The sequence below is a fragment of the Amphiprion ocellaris genome, chromosome 12 (genome assembly GCF_022539595.1).
Source record: "Amphiprion ocellaris isolate individual 3 ecotype Okinawa chromosome 12, ASM2253959v1, whole genome shotgun sequence".
NCBI classification, from domain to species: Eukaryota; Metazoa; Chordata; class Actinopteri; family Pomacentridae; genus Amphiprion; species Amphiprion ocellaris.
Genome location: NC_072777.1, coordinates 6,901,588 through 6,924,095, shown reverse-complemented (window position 1 = coordinate 6,924,095; position 22,508 = coordinate 6,901,588). Strand labels below are relative to the sequence as shown.

At 40.0% G+C, this 22,508-nt stretch overlaps 1 protein-coding gene across 8 annotated transcripts in view; it reads left to right on the top strand.

The window, feature by feature from the left end:
- Nucleotides 1-497: 497 nt before the first annotated feature.
- The window catches only part of LOC111574551 (interphotoreceptor matrix proteoglycan 1-like), a 158,175-nt gene continuing 136,164 nt past the window's right edge, over nucleotides 498-22,508 (top strand). For 6 of the 8 annotated variants that reach the window (XM_055015728.1, XM_055015725.1, XM_055015729.1 and 3 more), the window contains exons 1-2: nucleotides 2,099-4,172; nucleotides 10,587-10,672. The gene's annotated coding sequence lies outside the window, so the exon portion shown is untranslated. Of the gene's footprint in view, nucleotides 4,173-10,586; nucleotides 10,673-22,508 lie in introns of all 8 variants that reach the window. The other 2 variants (XR_008603434.1, XR_008603435.1) reach the window with 1 other exon arrangement.

The window sequence follows — 22,508 nt, the reverse complement described above, 5'->3', positions numbered from 1 at the left end:
ACGTATCGTTCCATTAAAAAAATCTTTTAAACAATTTATAATTTGCAAGTTTTTTTAATAGTATGTTATATTACATATGTAAATTAACTGTATGTTTTGTATGTATTTGTAAAATATGGGAAGAAATTCTGTATAAAAAAATTTAAAAATCTGGAAAATTACAGATTTTTTTTACAGTATGAGTGAAAGCACAATGGCATAAATGAAAGCAGGAGAAGAAATGCTTTTTAAAAAACATACAGTTTAAATGACATGCCAGTGCTGTTCTCTCAGCTGCTCACAATACAACTGCTTTATCAGTTATTGATTACAAATAACATGTATCTTTAGCGTGTTGCCAGATTTTTCAGCTCTAATACAAATATATTTACTGAATAGGAGTGAAAAGGAGTCATATTACTATTAGAGTAAGAAAGAGAGGAGAGAGAGCACAGGAGGGAGGGAGGGAGAGAGAGAGAGAGAGAGAGGTGAGGTATAAAAGCAGGAGTCAGACTTGAGCAGCTCTGAAGTTGTGAGGAGACACTCAGAGCGGATTAAACAGATGCTAACGTGTTGTTTTATTCTCCCTCTGGATGCTGATCAGAGCTGAGATCTGGAAAATGATTCTCACGTCGCAGAAGATGCTGTGTGGATGATGGAGAGGCCGCCCTGTGATTATCTTCAGCTACTGGATGTCTAAGTTGATCCCTGATTTTTAAATAAGTGTTTGAAAAATGCTGACTGTGAAGTGAATAAGATGAAGAAGAGGAGGCAGAAGTGCGTCTTTGCGTCAACACCTGTCGTCTGACTGCTGGATAAACCGCTGGACATGGAGCCGCTTTTCTTTTGCGCAAGACGAGAAGAAGCGGTGGATGAAGATGTGAGGGATTTCAGGGTGGTCTCCAGGCTTTCCTTTGAGCTCAATGACGGGGGGATCTGACGGGGGAAGGTGGAGGGATGGAGAATGCCAGTCAGCTCAAACCAACGCCTGCCATCTACGGAGAGCTGTTGAACATCTCCACCAACGACACCCATGTCAATTTCACGTCGAAAGCGGAGGAGAAGGACACTAACTTGGCTTTCCAGGCGGGTCTCGCCGTGACCTTAGCCCTCATAACTTTGGCCACGACGCTCTCCAACGCGTTCGTCATCGCCACCATCTACCAGTCGCGCAAATTACACACGCCGGCAAACTTTCTGATCGCGTCCCTGGCGGTCACCGACCTGCTGGTGTCCATCTTGGTGATGCCCATCAGCGCGCTGTACACGGTGAGCCAGACGTGGACTCTGGGGCAGGTGGTGTGCGACATCTGGCTCTCCTCGGATATAACGTGTTGCACCGCGTCCATCCTCCACCTGTGCGTAATTGCGCTGGACCGCTACTGGGCCATCACGGACGCGGTGGAGTACTCCAAAAAGCGCACGCCGGGGCGCGCAGCCGGGATGATCGCCACCGCCTGGGTGATCGCCATCTCCATCTCCCTGCCGCCGTTCTTCTGGCGCCAGGTGAAGGCGGAGGAGGTGACGAGCTGCAACGTGAACACCGACCACATTTTCTACACCATCTACTCCACCTTCGGCGCGTTCTACATCCCCACGCTGCTGCTCATCGCCCTGTACGGGAGGATCTACGTGGAAGCCCGAAAGCGCATCCTGAAGCAGTCGCACAACAAGCCGGGCAAGAGACTCACCTCGGCGCACCTGATCACCAACTCCCCGGGCTCGGTGGCGTCCACCACCTCCCTGAACTACGGGACGAACGACACCTCCTCCTCCTGTGACACTACCTCGTCCGCGAACGTGAGCCAAGTCAAAGTCACTGTGTCCGACGCGCTGCTGGAGAAGAAGCGCATCTCCGCCGCCAGGGAGAGGAAGGCGACCAAAACTTTGGGAATAATCCTGGGAGCCTACATCATATGCTGGCTGCCGTTTTTCATTTACACTCTTCTAGTGCCTGTCTGCGAGTCCTGCTTCCACCCGGAGTTATTTGACATTTTCACCTGGCTCGGTTACCTCAACTCCCTCATCAACCCCATCATCTACACCATGTCCAACGAGGACTTCAAGCAGGCTTTCCACAAACTAATTCGGTTCAGATGCTGCAGGGCATGAACGATGATTACCAGCCATAATCACCCCCCCACTCACCTCCATCTCTAATCATGTGTATAATGCCAGAATTGAATCAAAACCCACCACAAATATCTAATTCCCTGGGTTTTTCCCTGAGGGCTCCATCCCCAGCACCCACATTGCTTCTGATAATGTGGCTCCAGAATGAGCTTTTTACTTGATAGATGGTGCAGAGGACTCCTGCCACCCAGTCTGCATTGTGTAATCAGCTGGTGCTGCAAAATGAATGGCTCCCACTTCTTAACCAGTGGATTTCTTGTTTAAAAAAAAAAAAGAAAAAAAAAAGCTGGCTGATGTTAGTATGAAGGTGAAAGTGCTGTTAAGAGGTGGAAGCCCTATGACTGATTTGCAGCTGATAGTGTTATTATACTGACTTGGAGAAAGCCCATAGCCCCAGATGCAGGGGCCCCGCCTGTACGTGCTGCACTGGACTGTAGCCTACAGACTCACTTTGCCATAAGAGTTTGACAGTCAACCTCAGTTGGCTTGTAAGCACAAACAGCTTAGGCCTAAGCTACGTGAGCCCCAAGGGCAAAAAAAAAGATTTGTGTTTCATTTTCCTGACTCAATAAGGGGAAATACTGGTGCCTACAACATGTTTAGTTTAGTTCCTCAGACGTGCCTGGCCCAGACGGAGTAAAAGCATGATTCTTAGTTTGAGAAGAAGATCCAGATTTGGTTTATTCTTGTGGCCAGTGTATGTGTTTTCTTTTCCTTTCTTGCTGTGGCTGATGTTCACTTTAATCAAGACTCCCAAACTGAGTGTAAATGTACGAATCTGTATGCATCAGTGTGATTTTTACCTTAATTTGTGGGAAAACTCTGGATTTTCCTCAATCCAAAGGGTATCATCCAGTAAAATAATGCTAAAAGGTCATCTCTGACAGAAGGAAATTGAAATCTATCTACCAGATCTATTGTTAAAGATGCATTCTTAACTGTTAGCATCAGCTTTGGTGTATCATTTCATCACAGGCTAAAACAATTCAGATCTGAATCCAACGGCTGATAATGCAGGGTTCCACAGTCATCTCTTGGCATTTGTGTCTCCCACACCTGAGAAAGTTGTGGAGGAGCGTAAATATTTTTTTTAAATGCTAGAAAATGTCACGGTATTCTGATCAAAATCATTTTTTTCCTCCCTACAAGCCGTCACATGTTAAATGTCAAGCTGGAGCTGCTGCTGCTGATCCCTTAAAAGAACTTTTCTAAGAAGGAAAAAAAAAACCTGAAAAAGGCCTAAATCTTGTTTGCTTGCAGCCAGAAAAAGAAGCAAAATCTGTATTATTGATGGGTGAAAAAATGCTACTCATGTCCTTGTCTGTAACCACATTTTACAACACTGAGGTCAAGTTTTTGGCATCATTGCTGAAAATTTGGGGATTTTAGCAACTTTGGGAGGAGTTCAGGTTCTACAATTGCACCTAAATTCCACATGGCGAAGTTTTAAGGCCTGCTGGACTCTTTTTTGGGGACAATATTACACTAAATTGAAGAGATTTGCAGTAGTTTACTCTACTGGAGATAGAAATGTCAAAAAATGTCATTTAAATGTTACATAAATATATAATTTGTCAAGAAAAAACATTCAAATAATCAAATGAATCAATAAAAGAACGGTTTTTAGGGAGGATGGGGTTGGGTTTACTGTTAATTTGATCTCAGTATTTGTAAAATCCTGGCCACGGCCTTGCACATGTTATGCATTAATTTAGAAATTCTCGAAAATGTGGAGGAACCCTGTCTGGAACATTTAGAGGAATATTTTGACATTTGGGGGACTCTGCTTTCTGGTTTTCTGCCTGAATACTTCTAGAATGTTGATGCCACTCTCATGTCTGCGCTTTAAGACACTGATTTATCAAAACACTCCTTTAACCCTGTCAGACTCACAATGGACCCGTTTCTTAGCCCACACGTTCCTCATTTTTTTGGGCAAAATCTGGGGCCTACATTACCCACAATGCAGTCACTATCACTGACGGACCAATCAGAGAGTGCGGTGTGTTATGCTAGTAGTGGCTAATGTAGCAGAGATGAGGAGCAGCTGCAGAGATCTGGTAAGCTCAATTTTTCTGATTTTATCAGACTAACGTAACTTTGTCTGGAGACACTGACGATTTTGTTAATTTTTCTTACATGCAGAAGTAAAGTATGAAGCTCGAGTCAGGAGGTGATTAGCATAGCTTAGCATAAACACTGTAAGCAGGGGCAAATAGTTAGCCCGGCTGTTTAAAATACACCCACTAACACCTCTCAGGCTCATTTTCTCTGCAATACAAAGTCCTGCACCTCGATGTAAACAATACAGCCACAGTTAGAACTCACAAATGTTATCTAACAGTATGACAAAGCTACAATGCCATACATCATCAAAAAAAGAAAAAAAAACTAAAGTTGAACTTCTTTGAATATTTATTTTACAAAAAAATGTTTTTACTAGAACTATGACTTGCCCACAGATATTACTAATACAGGAAAAAATGAATGGTGACTCCACATGGATGGACATAGATATTGTACTACTTATATTTTTTAAATGAGCTTCATTCATGTGACTGTTCATCTCAGCTGTCAGTCATAGTTTTGCAATTACGTAAATTTATTTATTTTTGTCTGTTTTTTTTTTTTTTTTTTTAAATAACAGGATCTGGCTTGAGAAAATGATATATTTTTGATGACTTTTAAAACAAGCCATGTAGAATAAAGTGATTTTCGTGGAATTTCATGTTTTAAAGCCTAAATTTGATCATTTTTCCCAACTGAACTCCACATTGTATATAATACCTTCAAGGATCTTCAGAAAGTTGAAAATCTTACAATTCTTTCTGTTTTTATGATTTCTGACTGATAAATTGTATTATTTCGGCAATTATTTTAAATTGAAATGCCTTCCAAATCCCCTCAGTAAGAGGAATCTGTGTAAAAGGCAAAATTTTAAAGGATCTGTGTTCTGTGCCACAACTATTTCCTGACAAAGGTGTTTCAGTTTGTCTACAAATGAAACTAGAAGGGCACTCAGAGAACCAGCTCTTCCCAACACTTTGTCTTATAATTTTAAAGAAAGTAATCACGCCAAAATTTTATAGGTTCTTCCTTAGGTCATACTTCACCTTTCCACCAAGTTTAATGAAATTTGGCCTGGTAGTTTTTGGGTAATCCTGGTGACAAACAGACAAACAAACACACAGAATGACAGGAAATATACTTCCACTATCGGAAGGTAAGCTTTGGAGGTGTTGGTGTTAGCAGACTACATGTTGGTCCTTGTTTTCTGCCTTTATGGCTCTGGATTCATACTAAACGTACAGACATGAGAGTGGTACCCATCTGTTCAATTATTTTCAACTGGAAGGTTAGAAAGCTTAATCACCAAAATGTCAAATTACTCCTTGAACAATAAAAAGTTGAAATTTAAAGAGGAAAAACTGACTAAATGTCCATGATGAATACAACTATCTGCCACAAAATGGCTGCAGAGAGTTTGTTGCACCAGTCGGAGCAGAAAGAGTGTCTATAAAAAAGAAAAAAAATCCTGGTGTGTGATTATAATTTCCCCTCACTGCATCAAAGATGGCTGCCAGAGATTCTGGCTCCCACCTTGTCCTGTAAATGACCGGCAGCCATTCTGGGCATTGGAGTCAAATTGGACATACTGTAGCCATCCCGCTCACCTCCAGCTCTGTGATGAATAGCCTTTGTGTACAGTATTGATCAGCTCAGTGTGAACCTCATCTGGTGGCTCTGTCAGTCCAATGGAAGTTGCATTTCATCCGGGTTAGCTTCTCGCTGTACAACGCTTCTGCACACATCGGCAATGCACTGTAACTGCTCTGCTCCGGAGGATGAAATCCAACCCCCTTGGAGCACAAAAAAAGCACTGCTGCTGTTGTGAAAATAAAAATAAATAAATAAAAGGTCTATGGCATCATGAGGTTATGACAGTTTGCTCACATGTATTCATTGATTCCCATTAAACATCTGTTTTAATGTGATTCTCAGGCTCAAGCGCTGTAAGAAAAAAACAAAAAGAAAAGAAAGAAAAGAGAGCGTTGACATTTCTTTTATCACTGTCAGAATCTGCTGTGGTGTCTGGTCTGCTTGGTGGTGATAAAACCTTTCACAGATGTGGGCTGAGCGATATGCTGCGTGATGATGTTATTGGTTTGTAACTTAATTAATCAGCAGGGAAAGCAGTCTTAACTATGAGGAAAATGTCAGCCAGGAATGACTAATTAAATGCATGCCTGCTTCCTTATTGCATTTTCCTGCCGCATATCTAAAAGTATGCATCTTTCACCATGAGTGGGATTGTATGTAAATGTGTGCAGCTCAGCGTACAAACAATACAATAAGGGTTCCTTCACGCTACACTGACTGTGGCTATTGTGTGACAGAAGGCGGGTTCACTGCAAATTTTTTTGCGTTTCATGAGATGTGCGGTGTTTTAAAAGTCAGAATTCATAAACACTAAATATGCACTTTAAAAACATGGTAATTCTAAGTATGTAATTTGTTCTCACTGGACTAAAAATGACCCAAAAATCATATTTAAATGACAGGATGGAGGAAATGCTGCATTTGTTGGGGACCATTTTGAGTGGCAGATTCTTCCATGTTTGATCCTCTAGTGAGTCTCTGGTGCAGTGGGATGATGTATTGAATCGAATAGAAACCACAGCATGTGCATTCATGGCAACAAAGGAACATGTTAGCCAATGTAACAGAATAGCTCACTGATGTGTTTTTAATAGTTTGTGGACAACAATGGAGCTCCGAGGCTCCATTGTCAGGTTGTAATTCACACACCACACTTGTTAGCAGGCAGGCTCATTGTTCCTTGGCTCTACATGTCGTAGAAAAATATATGACTTACTCTTTAAAATAACAAATTTAGTGGATTGTGAAGTCTTGGCAGAGGTGCACGCTCTCTTAGTGCTTTTAAGTTCAGCTACATTACCTGCTCATGTCGCTCTGCCAGCATGTCTCAGCTCAGACAGGCCTCCATCTTAACAGCAAATCCTGAGCCAATGCCATTCTTTCCTTTTGTCAAAAATTAATATTGTTGGCTCCCTTTGAAATCGATCAGTCCGCTGAGGCCCACTGATTGCTGTTTCCATGGTCTGATGCTCAACTAAACCATGGCAACATGAGCTCTGCTGCAAGTGTGTCATGCTGCAGAAGCCAAATAAACACATTGACTGGAATATAGATGAAGGCAGCGAGGTGATATCACATCACTGTACCTGTTTCTCAACTAATCAGGTTATTCAGTTGAAAACAGGAAGCTACACGTGTTATTTCGGGCTGCGAACAGTCACATCTGTGAGACTGTAACATCCAACATCCAGGCTGATGTGGAAAGAACGGAGCCGACTGTAAGGATGCCTGTTTGAGTTTCCACATTGACTTCACACGCAAAATGTCCTTTCTTCCTTAAAAAGCTTTTACTATGAGCAGAGCAGCAACAGATTTTTACCTCCTGATGATTTCACACATTTCATTTGATGTTTTTTGGTGTGTTGAGCATGAAAGCTGCTGTTACCACACAGGCCTGCATGAAAGGATTGTTTAACCAAACTCCTCTTATCTAATTCTTTCTGTCATTTATTGTTTTTTTAGGGAAAAAAGTCGGTCTTTTAAAGTGTTTAAATCATTAGTTTAAGCCTCAGTTACTGAACACGATCAAATGAAGGTTCTCACAGTGGCTTATCCTGCAGCTTTTGATTGTATCATTCACTTTTCTTAAGCAGATTGAGTTTGGTAATATTTTATGGAAGTGAAGATGTTCAAGAATTTGGGGATCAAAAATTTAATTTCGACATTAAGCAGTGGTGAAAACTGAAACTAAATGCACCAATACAACAGTGTAAAACTTCACTATGAATATGCTGCATCTAAAATCCAATGTAAGTAAAAAATACAGAAGTATTACCACCAAAATGTACTAAAAGTATGAAAAGTAAGAGTAGCTGTACTTGAGAATTACCCTCTATGATTGTTTTACTATTCTGTTTGACGTATTTCTATTAATAATAATCCTGCGTTAAAGTTTCAGTGGGATTTTACTGTTGCAGCTAGTTTAACTACATTATATTTCAGTGGTTCCCAACCTTGGGGTCGGGCCCCTACAACAAGACACTACATAAATCAGGGGGGCAATGGAGCAATTAGAGATAGAGGAAAGACAAAAATGTAATCTCATTTTATTTTTTCATTTATTTAACCCTTTGGTGCGCAGCATGGGTCAGGAGATACCCATTTTCCATTGAACTTGGGTCACTTTTGACCCACATTGTGCATCAAAGGTTTAATAGACTTACCAATGAAACATTCTCATGTGGTTTAAAGGGCAGCTCTGGCAGGATGTTACATTTGTATGGAGCCACTTTGCGAATGGAAATGTGTTTTGAGGACAACCTAATGCTGTGTTAACACAATGAGAAAATGTTGTTAATGTACATATTTGGGAAGTGAGAAAAAAACATTGCATCGGTGGAATATTCAGTCACAACAGTAGAACTACGGCACTCATTGAATGGGCTGTAATGCTGTTCGCAACACAGTCCCTGGTTCGACTAGTGGCAGGCCGGAGCAGTCTCCACATATCCTGTATATCTCTGCTGTGACCATCTAATAAAGCCAAGAAGGTTTGGGAAAAATGATGGTCTGATGGTTTTGCCACCTGCACTTCGTACACTCTCCATCAACCCCAACCTCCTCTTGATGACCCAGCAGCTCATAAATAAGCTTCAGTCATTCACTAAATGAAGATGGACGAACCCTCCATAACATCACCTATGGGTTACTATCTTCAGAGTGCCATACTCCTCCTAACTCCAAGCCAATCCAACAATAAGCGCAGAGTTGGAGTGTGAGTGGAGCTGAGGTGGGACATGCAAACACCTCTGGACCATGAACTTTCCTGTGAAGGCCACCACCTGTCACTCGAATCAGCCATGCCTTAATTATGCAGAACTTTTAAGTCTTAATACAATTCAGATGTTTGAGCTATTTAAAAAATCCCCCTCCTGTACTGTTGTCACGAATGGGAAAATGAGTTATCGAGAACAGAATCGTTTTTTTGTGCCGCGCTGTACACATGTTTATTTCTGCGGTAAACTTAGGCATTTTAACATGAGGGTCTATGGGGAGTGACTCGTTTTTAAGCCTGCCTCAAGTGGACGCTTGGAGAACTGCAGTTTTTGGCACTTTAAACTTATTTTTTAAAAATCCAGCCACAGTCATATTGCCACATAAGTTGAAGGGAGAAATATCTCTTTGCTGGATCTGGTAACTCCCCCCAAAAACTTAAATGTGCCAGAAAATGTACCAGATTTCTCTCTGAACTCTTCAGGAGCAGAAACGAATCAGTAATCAGAAATTTTCACTACTGCGGGTGCCAACTTTTCTCTGAGAATCCAGGACTTTACTGAATGATGTTTCTGATGCTTTTCCTTCAGTAAATTGATATACTTTGCCGACTTCTGCTCGTGTTCATCACAGCTGAATCTGGAGCCTTGTGGCTGTGCAGAAATGATTTCACACTTGCAGCAGCTCATCGGGATTAGTGTTTAAATGGGTCCGATTGGTGAACGAGCTGCAGAAACAAGATACTCTACGTCTACGCTAAATTATTAATCACAACAGTGTTTTCACCACCACTTCATCCTGTAACAAAACTTATGTAAAATTCAAGGAGGAGGGCATATGTTAGTGGTGATGAGGGAATGTTTGGAGGAGCTGAAGTGTGTTTCAGGATGAACACACGCACATAGACACACACACAGCCGCCCACACACTAACACACACACACTTTATCCATCCATCCATCCCCACTGTCTGCGTGTGGATTCATTCCTTTGTCTTTTTTCCTTGTCATGTTTTTGTTGTTTCCACATTGTGCTTCATGTTGAACACATTCTGTTCAGGTTTGTGTTTGTTTGGCAGTGGGATGTTGCACTGAGCTTTACCTCGCCCACACATATCAGCACTTTTTTTCCTCCTCTTCTCCCTGTATTTCAGTCATTTAGCTTTTATCCAGCTATTACTGTCAAGTATATGCTCATTCCTGAACGCATATCATGTTTAAAATCTGCAGTAAGTACCTACATAGTCTGTCTTTCTTTTTTCAACTGCTACACTGTACACATGAATGAATGAAGAAGTGAGGAAATGAATATTTTATTTTCCTGTCTGGTTAAAAAAATTAAAATCACTCGGGAATTTAGTGGAATCAGCTCATCTTTCCCTGTTAATGCGAGTCAACTTCAATGTTTAATCACAAATCCATTTCAATGAGCTTTACAGTGATTGCAGTATTGTGGTGCCAAGTATTTTCAATGAATGTTCCAGATGATGTCATATGCTCATTTGCAAATTAGTCATGCCATGATGTAACAACAGTATTTACATTTATTTTTCATGAAAGCAGCTATAACCGATATTTTACATTTTTTTTTTATTTTTCAAAGGGATCAGAAGATGAAAACACTGTGAGAGATGGACATGAATCCACAGAGGATTATAAGCTGAAACTGCAACCCTGCTCTGCTTTACGGTCAGTTTGAGCTCATTGTTTTGCTATTTTGATTGACTCTCAACACTCTTATAGCACCATTTTCAGCAGTAGCAGGTAGCTGTTTTTTATGAAAAGCTCTAAAAACCCACTTTAACTTATCCTCTCTGCACTAAACATAACAAATTGAAGACAAAGTTTCGAACATAGTGAATTATTTAGAAGCAGATGATACACGTATTTCCCTCAAGACCTGGTGGAGACCAAAAACAGAGCTAAAAGAGAGAGTGTATTGGACTTAGAATCAACACAACGTTCAATGAATTACAATGATGCTGTCTATGTAAACAAGTTATGTTAAGTTCACCCTAACAACTTAAAATTCCAATATGTAATTTCTGTCATTAGACGTTCTCTCAATATAGACAATAACAACAACATAGATTGATGATGTTGTTAATTAGTGTGGGATCAAAGTTGTTGTCTTCACCACCATTGCCAATTAAAATCTATCTGATGTGTGAGGTAATTTATTCTAATTTTATTCATGCTGCATTTAGTCACATACATTCATGTTATGTTTTATGTATGCTTTACTCTAATGAAATAGCTGCAAGTATGTTAATATATGTTAATATTGTATGTTGGCGAATCCAGTTGTGTGGCAGCCCAGCGCTGTTATTGGTGGTCAAAATAAGCATGCTAAAATAACTGGGATGAAATTATACAGTAAAAAACAGCAAAATAACTATCTAGTTCACCTTCCTGACACTCTGATGTACAATCCAGTGCTGATTGTGTTTTCCCAGCTACACCAGGTAAAGGAGGTATGACACAACTGACAAGTGACCAAACTTAAATCCACCATTACAGTGAATAAAATTCCAGATTTCAATTAGGATGATCTTACTTTACCAGCGAACTAACTACATAACATTGGTCTCATCGTTTTTACACATTTTAATGCAGAAATGTCACAGTATGGTAAATGTTGTGTTCATAAATTGTTTCTACTGCCCCCTAGAGGCCAAAAAATCAGTTACTGCAGGTTTAAAATTGAAAAAATACTGAACTTAGACTAGACCTAACTAACGGTAACTACATTTATCATTAGCAGTTGTTAATTCTCAAGCTGTTATCATCACATCAGTGTGAATTTAAAACTACTGTAAATTTCAAAAATGTTGCAATCCTGTGGGAGCTTCATGAACATAGAGGTTGTAATATGTTTCAAATGAGCAATCTAACATTACCATTCTGTCCTGTAAAGCTTATTCAATCCAAACTGATCTTGTATTTGTGGTTATGGTGCAGCTGCTGATAAGTCAATGGAATTATGACAATGGCTATAAAACAAAGTGTATCTCATTAAAATGCCTTCAACATAGCATCAGAACATTCAAAACATTTCTAACATGTCTTTTCAGTTATTTCTACTCTATATTCACAAAGAAACCTATTCTACTTGTTTTGAAGTGTTTCAAGATTTAATCTAAGATAGTTTCCAATAACATGGCTAGAATGTGGTCCTCTCTTGTCTATACATCAAAGAAATAAACTAGAAAAGCAGTCAGAGAGCACAGTACTCCACCAAGGCTGTTCATTCTCCCATATGGCATTGTCAGAAATGCTGTAATTTTTATTTTTTAATTTTTTATAAATGCAGCATTTGTTTATCAGTTATTGATGATTAGAAATCACAGCATCATAGAACGTGGCTATTTAATATAGATGTACCCACAAACAAAATAACCTTGCGCTGAGCACAGGTGTGTGTTATGCATGTGTACGTTACGTATGGATACCAAATCACGTGACCTAAATATGTAGCGGGCGGCGGGAATTGATGGGACTCGGAAACACCCCTACAATTAAATCAATTGTTCCTTGTATGATTTCCGACGGATAAGTTTGCAGCATTGGATTTGTAGTAGGATCGCAATCATGTCATCGTCAGCAGGCAGCTGACATAGCGTTCACTTGTTGTCATAGTTACAGTGACGCCGTGCCGCTATCTCGCAATGATACAGAAATCTTTAACCAATCTGTGGATCCAGACTATAAGTCGCATCACTGCCAAAATCTAATCACTTGGTCCTTGTGTCATTTCTGACCTTCTCTGAAAATTTCATCCAAATCTGTTAGTCTATTTTTGAGTAATGTTGTGAACAGACAGACGAACAGACGGACGGACGGACAGACGCCGATCATCACATAACTCCTCCGTGTTCCTTGGCACAGTAATAAAATGGGTATGACATCAACTGACCCACCCTGGAACAAACCAGGTCCAACTTTTTCAGTCATCACAACCCAAATCATATTCATCATCGGTTCATCCCGAAACTTTCCTGGTGCTCCTCGGAAGCAAAAAACAACCTCCTCCCTGATTGTTTCTACCTCAGTAGTTTGAATATGCTGGAGATGATGCATTTCCCACTTTGGACTCCAACACAACACCCATCTAGAACTGCCTGAACCATGCTGACAGCTTTTCAAAAAACCAAGACTGTGAAAAACTTTTACTTTCTATAACAAGGATTTCCAGATCCTCATGTCCCCAAACCTCTACTCCTTGGCGGGTTGTGAATATTTATTCCACAACTTTAGAGATGTCACAGGTGCCGAGAGAGGCAGAAGACAGAACAACCAAGCGGCGGCGGCGGCATAATAAATGGCTTTAATAGTTCCACCCATTATAGGTCATTACTTCAGATGACAGCAGACACATTATAAAGGCGAGCACTGCAATTATTATAATAATAATTCAGATTCTGAACTCCCTGTGAGGCCCAGGACAGAGGTAACACTCTGACTGTACTGAGATAAGCTAATAGTGTAGTTAGTGTGTCATGTTTTCAGGAAATCAGTTAAATCACAGTCTCATCTGATTGTCTCTCCATGTGTAATAAAAAAGAAGAGCAACATTTATAAAACATAGAAAGATTAAAAGCATACAGTACTGACTATATGCCTGATACAGTTTTATAAACTTAAATATTCAGTAAAACCTGAAGGACAGTTTGAAAAAATACTGCATATACATATTTAATATGAGCTTTGTCTTGTAGTCGTGGACAGCTGAGAGAACATGATAAATGCATTAGTGTGATAAATTCTTTACAGCACACCTACACCTGTTGCACCTGCAGCTGGATGGAAAAACTGTGATGTCTGGTCTGCACAGAGGACAAATGTCTGGAAAGGGGCAATTTATATGGGGTTTATAATCTGCAATCAATGCCTTTATTAAGGGTTAATAAATCATTCACTAATGCACAAACTTTTGGGACTCTGGTCGGGTCAGTGAGGATTTTGATTACAAATGTAGTAACACGCTTTCATGCGCAGCCCGGATGGCAGGCAGCCACAGAAGGCCAGTAAAGAGCCAGACGGGGCCAGTAAAACTTTATGGATTTTTTGATGGTCCACTGTCCCCAGTCCATTCGCACTTGCACAGAGTGGTACTTCTTTTAGCTCATAATCTTTGGTGGGGCATGTTGGTGAACCGCAACGTCCACGGTCCAACTGTCAGCTGGAGGATCTTTTCTGCATACCACACCTCACTTTCTCTTATACTTCCTGCTCTGACTGTCTGAATAAAAGTAGAATAAATTGAAAATCTTTATTTAAGGGGAGTACTGACAGTGACTGCAGAGAGCTCTGTAACCTCATAACAGCCAAGTTTAACCCTTTAAGCCCTTGACGATGTTTCCAATTTCTACCAGGAAAACATTCCCAGATTGATTCAGACATCACGCGCATCCTGAATAGCAGTTATGAAGCTCAGTGTGGACGGTCCAGCTGTCAGTGTCAGTGCCTGATTCAGTCTAACTCCAGGCTAATCCAAAAATGAACAAAAATGCGGAGCTGAGGGAGGCCGTGCAAACATTTCCAGCATGAGCTGTTCATTCAAAGCAGCCACACCATTAATTATACATGACTTTAGGCTTTAATACATTTTCAACAGGTAAGATAGATTTTTTTTAAAAAATCACACACTGATCAATCGTTATTAACAGGGAAATTCGCTATGATAACTAAAACTTGTCAATTGTTTGTTAAAACATTAATATGTTTTATATTTATGCTGTAAAGTTGGACATTTTAACATGAAGGTCTGTGGAAATTGACTCCCTTTTGGTGTCAGCCCCAAGTGGACAGATGAGGAACTGCAGCTTTAGAACTTCAGTATTTTCAGCCCTAGAGGCTGCAACTTGCTGCCAATATAAAAACAATGTTCGACTCAATGGATTAGAGAGACTCGGGAGAATTTAGAAATACAATAAGTCACTGTGTCTCCATCCACAGGCCGAAGTGTGACTGTAAATATATGCAGTAGCAGGTGGCCCCTGCAACCTTCTAAAAATGGTCCCAGTACAGGCAACTCCACAGTGGAAAAGGTTCATTTTGACAAATAAATTATCGCAATGGCTTTTATGTGCTACTATTGGGAATATTTGTAATTTTAACCGGTGAAAGCGACAAACAATGCAACAATGAGTAGCTGCTGGCTAAACATTTTGTTCACTTTGCTAATAAGATGGAAAATATGACAGCTTCTTTGTCATTTGTGAATCCATATTTTTTTTATCCACTCCGCTGTCAACTGGCATAATTTTCACCTGCAAAGTTCGTGAGATCAATTATGAGCCACACTGGAACACAGGTGGACAACACACAGCAGAGTTCAGTAAAGATAAATTACCTGACCAATTGATTAGGGTGTGGCTGCTTTTGCCTTGATGACAGTCCTTATGACTTACTGACGGAACATCCTATTTGGACTTTAAAATGTTGGTAAAACATTAAACATTCTTCAAACAGGTTATTCTTTTAGATCTAATCGTTCATTGGGAGGATTGACACGCCAACAAGAGGAAGACGGCACTGTGCAAGTGAAGATGGTGAAGGAGGTACAAACTCATTGAAGTAGGATGCAGAGGGTTTACTGGCCAGTTCTTTCCAGGGTCAACAACATGCTGGGAATCATAGGGGCAAGTATGCGAAGGACCATCAAGCTGGTTACAGAGGAAGCCGAAGTTGCTTCAAAGGGGCTATGGATCAGGAGAGGAGTAACCAAGGTTGGATCAGCTCTGGCTGGCTCTCCTGGGTGAGGCTGTCTGATGCTGAAAGACCCAAAAACACCCTGTAGTATCATTGATAATGTGTCCAATAACAGGTAAAACATCAGTAAGTCCTTAAAAAAACCCAGGTCTGCAGGTATAACTGTAAATATGAAATATTTATAAAGAGTCCTGGGGTTCTGATTTCTGTTATTTACCTAAAAGTGGCTAAAAATTTCTACAATTCTCCCATCTTTTTTAAACGTACTTGAACCACCTCCACACAACTTTAAACCTCCTTACAAATTACACCAGAATCTATTCAGACATTTCTTTAACTCTTTGACCCAAAGGCCAAACATTTACCTGAATTTGGACAATGGAAGTCATTGAAATGTTTCGGCGCTGATGTAAGAGAAGATGAAGGCCAAGAGCAAGATCAAATTCTGTAGTTTATTCACCTCATAAAGTTACTCCTTTGTGCATTTTACTTCAATATACATGTGTCTCTATCTCTCTCTATATATGATGCATATACAGGTATACAGCAACTAAAACCTGCCTGCCAAGTCCTGCTAGGACTCCAAACTTGACGGTTACTTTCCAGCGCCGTATAATTTGGTGTTGTGGAGGCACAGCAGTGATGTCTAATGTCATGTTTATTTTGGAGAACAGGGACTATCAGGCCTTCAGCCGAAGATGATTCAGAGACAAACAAGTACCAAACCTGTTTGCATAACGGTCTCTGCTGTATTGGCTGGTGGATGGGGGAAGAGGAGCGGTAAAGCTGACGAGTGAGAGGAGGAGGCAATGTTGCGAGACAGACTGCTGGCCTGGCGGGGCGGCGACTGGATCGCTCTTCCGACTCCTCGCTCTACAGAACCGCCTGTTCATAGCGAGGCTGCTGAGTGGGTGTAATGATACCCTCATCTCAGGAAAACATTTCAGTCCTCCTGGCAAACAAAGCTGAAGTTGTTGTAAGCAGCAGCCTGAAGCTCTGAGAGGAGAGAGCCTGGGATGACTGAGATTTTGCCAGAGCAAATTTAGGACCAGCTGGGAAAGATCTGGGCAGGGAAAGAGAACAAGAAGAGGGGGAAACGAGGACACCTAAAACCTTGTTGGGTGAGATCATCATCATCAGAGAAAAACTCTAAATTACTCATGTCTATGTTTCTCTAATTAGATTCTTCTAATTGCCCCTAAAAGACCAAATACCATGTGCTACACAAGATTCTAAATGGTAATTTCATGTTAATTTCTCTACAAAGCCAGGCTAGCTGATTGTCCTCGCTCCCAGTCTTTATGCTAAGCTCGTCTAGGCAATGCACTTTGTAACTTCAGCCCGGGGCTGGAGACAGAAAGCCAATATGTGCATTTCAAAAACTGTCAAACTGTTCCTTTAATCTGCTACTTACATGAAACAGGCTCATTTGTCTTAAGTTCCCTGTAGATTTTTTACCTTTACCTAGTGCACAAAGAAGCAGTTTTTGTAATGATATGCATTTAAATTATTCTTACCAACCCAAAAAGCAAAAACCTTTGGTGATTTTTAAAAAGCCCTGATAACCTGATAAACAACCTGGTCATTTACAAAGCCTTTAAAGGGTTTTATTTCAGCTACGCATTTATTTGCATATCATGGTGCTATAGATCTTGGGAAACAGTAGAGAAATTAATGTTGTACACTGATATGACCACATCAGCAGTCTTCTTCTTCTAAATGGTAACATAGCTTTCAAAATTAAACAACCTGCTGTAATTTTTTTTTAAGTCTTGAAAACTAGCAATTATGGCTATAAACTCATTAGGAAAATGTTCTATAAGGCAACAAGATCAAGTGAGAAATAGGGTACACTTTCCATACATTCTGACTTCTTTTTGCAATCACAGCAGTCACAGACTTCCTCATGAAGCTCATCCAGAGAATGCCAAGAGTGTGCAAAGCAGTAATCAAAGCAAAAGGTGACTATTTTGAAGAATCTAAAATATAGAACATGTTTTGATTTAGTTCACACTTTTTGTTTGCGACATAATTCCATATGTGTTCATTTATAGTTCTGATGCCTTCAGTGAGAATCTACAAATAGTCATGAAAATATAGAAAAACCATTAAATGAGAAGGCGTGTCCAAACTTTTGACTGGTAGAGTATGCCAATGAAGTATTTAATTAAACAATAATATGCTTGTGACTTATTTTTACATGTGCATTCATGGCCATGTGTTGTCATGAATGTGTATTCTTCAGTTTAAGCTATTAGCCCTGGTTCTGTGATGTTTATGAGACATTATTAAGCATCAAACAGTCACCAGACAGAAATTAGGCCCAGAAAAGCAACTGCAGAAAGGACTTAACTAGAAGAAATTAAGCAATCAATGAATATATAAATTAAAGCAATCATTAGTTGCAGCCCTAGGCTGAACGCAAATATTCTTTTATATGCTTTAATTCAAGTCAAGTGACAGTGCTTCTCAACCCGGCTGTCACGTCTCTGCTATTAAACGAGCGCTCCCACTTCTTCCCTCAGCAGCTGTCGTGGGCCTGAGCTCACAGTTGTGTTTTATGAATTTATGCAGATGTCTTCATAGAATTATTGAGAATATGTGGAAATATTACTGATGTATGTGCCTTCAGTCTGTTTGAGTGGAAATCTTCACTTGCTGCCCCCAGACTGCCACTCTGTCAACCTGTTCAATCTCATGGATCAGTTTGCAGAGGCTGCCGAGTCCCCTCAGTCTGCTCACTCAGGTCCGAACACACCTCATTCCTCACTATTACACAGCTGCTTTAAAGCTTCGTATTGATGTGAAGGTCTGCAGTGGAGCCAACGAAGAGACTTTCCCAAGTGTAAATGCTTAATCAACTCTGTTTGTCTGCAGCATTGACAAAAGACAGAGAAAACAAAATCAAACTGGCAAGAAGGACACATTTGAAGTTCTTTAACTGCTCATTCATCACGAGGATCACTTTGGAGTATTTCCAGATTGTTTAAAGACAGAATTTTGCATGTTATCTACTACCAACATCATATACTCTCTTATGATTAATTTATTTTTTCACAAACTGTCAACGATCATAGATTTTGTTATAGTCATTGAAACTTCTCTTTTTTCCTTCATACCATTTGCCTAGTCTGTAATCAAAGATGAACTCTGTTTCCAGTCCTAAGCACCAGATCTTACAGAATTATTGCCGACATTACAATCTATAACCAGGGTGGAGTTACCAGATCTCATTTACTCTCATTATTGAAGCTAGGCAGCCACTGACACAGATTGTAGAGGGTAAAAAGAACCCTCCCAAACAAACAAAAAAGCAAGAATTTGTTCACAAAATGCAGTTTAAAAAGCAAACAGATTAAAAACAGGCCATCCTCGCTCCTGTACCGTCATGTGTTGATCTTTGAATGTGGTTTGTGTGCCACTGGATCTGTTGTAGGGTTTTGGATTGCAGCCTTGTTTTGTCCCTCGAGCTTCAATCAATACGCTGACTGTGGAGTCGTAGTGCTGAAAGCCACTGAGGTTACTGGTGTGAGGCAGGAAATGAACTGGGTGTCTCCTCGCTGGTGAACAGTTTGAGCCTTAGAAGCAAAAAAATGAGAAATCTGTGAGAGAGCCCACACCTCTGTCAAGGCAACGTAATCCTCTTTATTTAATCACATATTAAAAATGTGTGTTAATATCAGGGCTTTCTAGGCACATCAGCTTATTTCACAACTATAAAGGTAAATAGAGGACTCCACTCAGTCTGAATATCGAAGTAAAACTGTCAAAGATAAAAACACTATAACAACAACAGCTACAAAAGGGAGAAACAAAGAGAAAGGAAACAAAATGGAATTGAGTCACAGTAATCACCTCTGAGTTATGACCAACTCTACAATACCCGGGGCACCACTCTTGCATGCTGTCCATCTTGTGATGCACCCAACACTTGTCCTTGCAGGTGGTGGGACCTCTGGGTGGCAGCTCCATGTTGCTTTTTTGGGTCTTTGCCTAGGTAAATCCGTGGGTCAAGGCTTGGCCACCAGATGGTTGCTGGTAAACTCCCCTTCCAGGTCTGACTCCAGAAGAGGGAGCCAGTTTCCCTCTTCCAGGAGATGTGCTGCACCTCTTTGTTCACCAGTTCATTGATGTGTTTTATTGCTCCCTCTGGGTCAGGGGTGAGTCACTGCCCCAAGCGAAGGAGTTTAAGCATCTTGGGATCTTGTTCATGGCTGACAGTAAAATGAAGAAGTAGAAGAAAACAGACAAATGGATGAACAAATGGAGTTATGGCCAATTTATCGTATTGTTGCAGTGACGTCTGTAGGGAAAATGCAACAATATGTGAGGATTTGTGACAGCGAAATCTTTTCATCACTCAAATTTTTACTCATTGAACATCTACAACACCAGTGTCTGCAACATACAGTTAACACTGACTTTCAGATACATTCAGTATTAACTTATTCACGTAGCCATGTTGAGGAAGAGTTAGCTTTTTTTTTTTTTAACTATTCTACTCTAATGTCACTGAGTTGAGTCTTACTGTCCACTTTCTCAGTTTTTCGTCAGTTGTGTCTTTTTAGCATCTCAATATACTGTGGATAAATAAGGTTTGATGAGTATGAAACTGATGCGACTCAGATTCTATGGCCTTTGCAGCTCCGGATCTCCAGCCAGATTTACACCTATGGGAGATTTTGGACCAAATAAGCAAATATCTGTAAGAAAAATAGTGTTCAAGCCTCCAGCAGAGTTTTTGAGACTTAGAGAATCAGTGCTAAGTAGCAGCAGTGGCACACAGAGGCCCAAACATACGTAGTCAAACTGGGTCTGATTTAAGCTGCTTCTGGGAGACCTTGGACACAGTTTGGAATATTATTGTCAGTTTTAAAACAATGTCAATGCTAATGAAGCTGGTGTCTGTCCACATCAGTCACATTCCCAACAGTGTTTAAAGCACAATTCAGAGGGATCTTATATTTGATTAACACTTTACATATCACTTCCTAAGACGACATGTCTCCTACATTTCTGATGTCGGTTCACTGCATTCTTTAAAAGATTTTCCAGAGAATTCCCTCCATGCCAGTAAATTAGTGGATGTGTGATGGATCATGTTTTCCCATTCATCTTTTGCATTTTCATATTAAGCTCTTTCTCTCAGTTCTTCTGCATTCATTTAGCTCATTAAGGTTTAATCGTTGGTTTAATGGTGAAATTATTCTGATGGTAGTGCTTTATGAGCTTTAATTACAATTTGAATCAAACCATTCCTATCATCAGATGGATCTGCCAGAATTCTTTTCTGTCTGTTTACTGAAAATATTTATGAAAATTGTCCACGTTCAGATCAAATTTTTTCTTCAGATTCTTGAAAGTCTCCTTCTCTTTATAAGGCTCATCAGACTCCTATTTTTTGTGCTGCCCATCGTATAAATTTGTGGTCCCTTTGGCCATATCAGTCAGAGGGACCAAACCAGTACTTAATACTTTAACTGCACCTTAGTGCTAATACTTGTATACTTTTGCTTAAGTAGGATTTTTCATGCAAGACTTTTACTTGTACAGTATTTTTTACGTTGCTGCATTGATACCTCAGTAACTTAAGTAAAGAACCGTAATACTTCTTCCACCTCTGGTCTTGATGAGTCAATCAAAGAATGATCAGATGTTTGACTGGCTCTGGCAGTCAGTCAGTACTGACATGCTGCTCTCTGATTGGTTATTCAGTGAAACATTGCTAAAGCATATCAGCAGTGAGTAAAGGCACAGCTGAAATTGTCACTTGGCAGATTTGGCACTTTAAAACAGGAAGATCATGCCATTGTTTTCATTAGTAGACACTGAGATGGTTCAACCACATGTTCAATCCCTCCTACTTTGGGCTCAGCGCTTTTATAGACCTTCTGAACGACAAAACTTGCAGGCAGGGTTGAAAGGCATGTTTTCTATTTCTTCTTTTTAGGTTTAGAGTTAATGACACAATCTTATGAGTGAAAAACTGAAAAAGTAGAAAGAATTGTCAGATTTTCTGACATTCAAGAATGAACTGTGGGTGGTGTGGGGTTCCACAAGGAAAAAATGAACAAATATAATGTCTCATTTTAAAATTTGCATAAAAAATAGTGTTTGCTCTAGATCTTGTAAAACATGCAAAATTCTCCACTCCTCAGTGCAACTTAGAAGCCATGATGCAAAAATTCAGGGACTTTTCAGATGAACTGCAGGCTGTGTTTACACCAAATTTTTCTTTGGTTTTTAAATTATTAAATTTCCTTCTTTTAAACTTTTTACATACTTACATCTTTAAGTTTTATATTGTTAATGTGAATGTGTTTTAACTTTGTTCATTTTGTACGGTGTCCTTGGGTGTTTTGAAAGACGCCTATAAATAAAATGTATTTATTATTATTTTTAGTGTTCAGCGCTGTTGCAGGAGTCACACAAAAGAAACCGTCACACATGAATTAACTAAATTCATAAGCAATAAAATACACACATTTAAAATCACTCAATCATTTTTTGCTGTCAGTCTTGCTTGGTCAGCAGCTTATAGTGGCCAGTCTTACCCAACGTATAGATTGCTGTTAATGTCATGGAAAAAGAACTGGAAGTGCTAAAGTAAAAAGAGAATAACTTGCATAAAATGGACCCAGACAAAAGTATCAAGAAAGCCAGTTAAACTGTACTCAGGGTGACGTGTTTTAAAAAGAGGCAGTTTTAAGCCAAAAAGTCAAGGGGTCACTGAACTGAACTAGTACTGATCCTCAAGGGAACAGTTTGTTTTTTTTTCAGATGACCTGCTAATAAGCCAGCAGACTGAAAA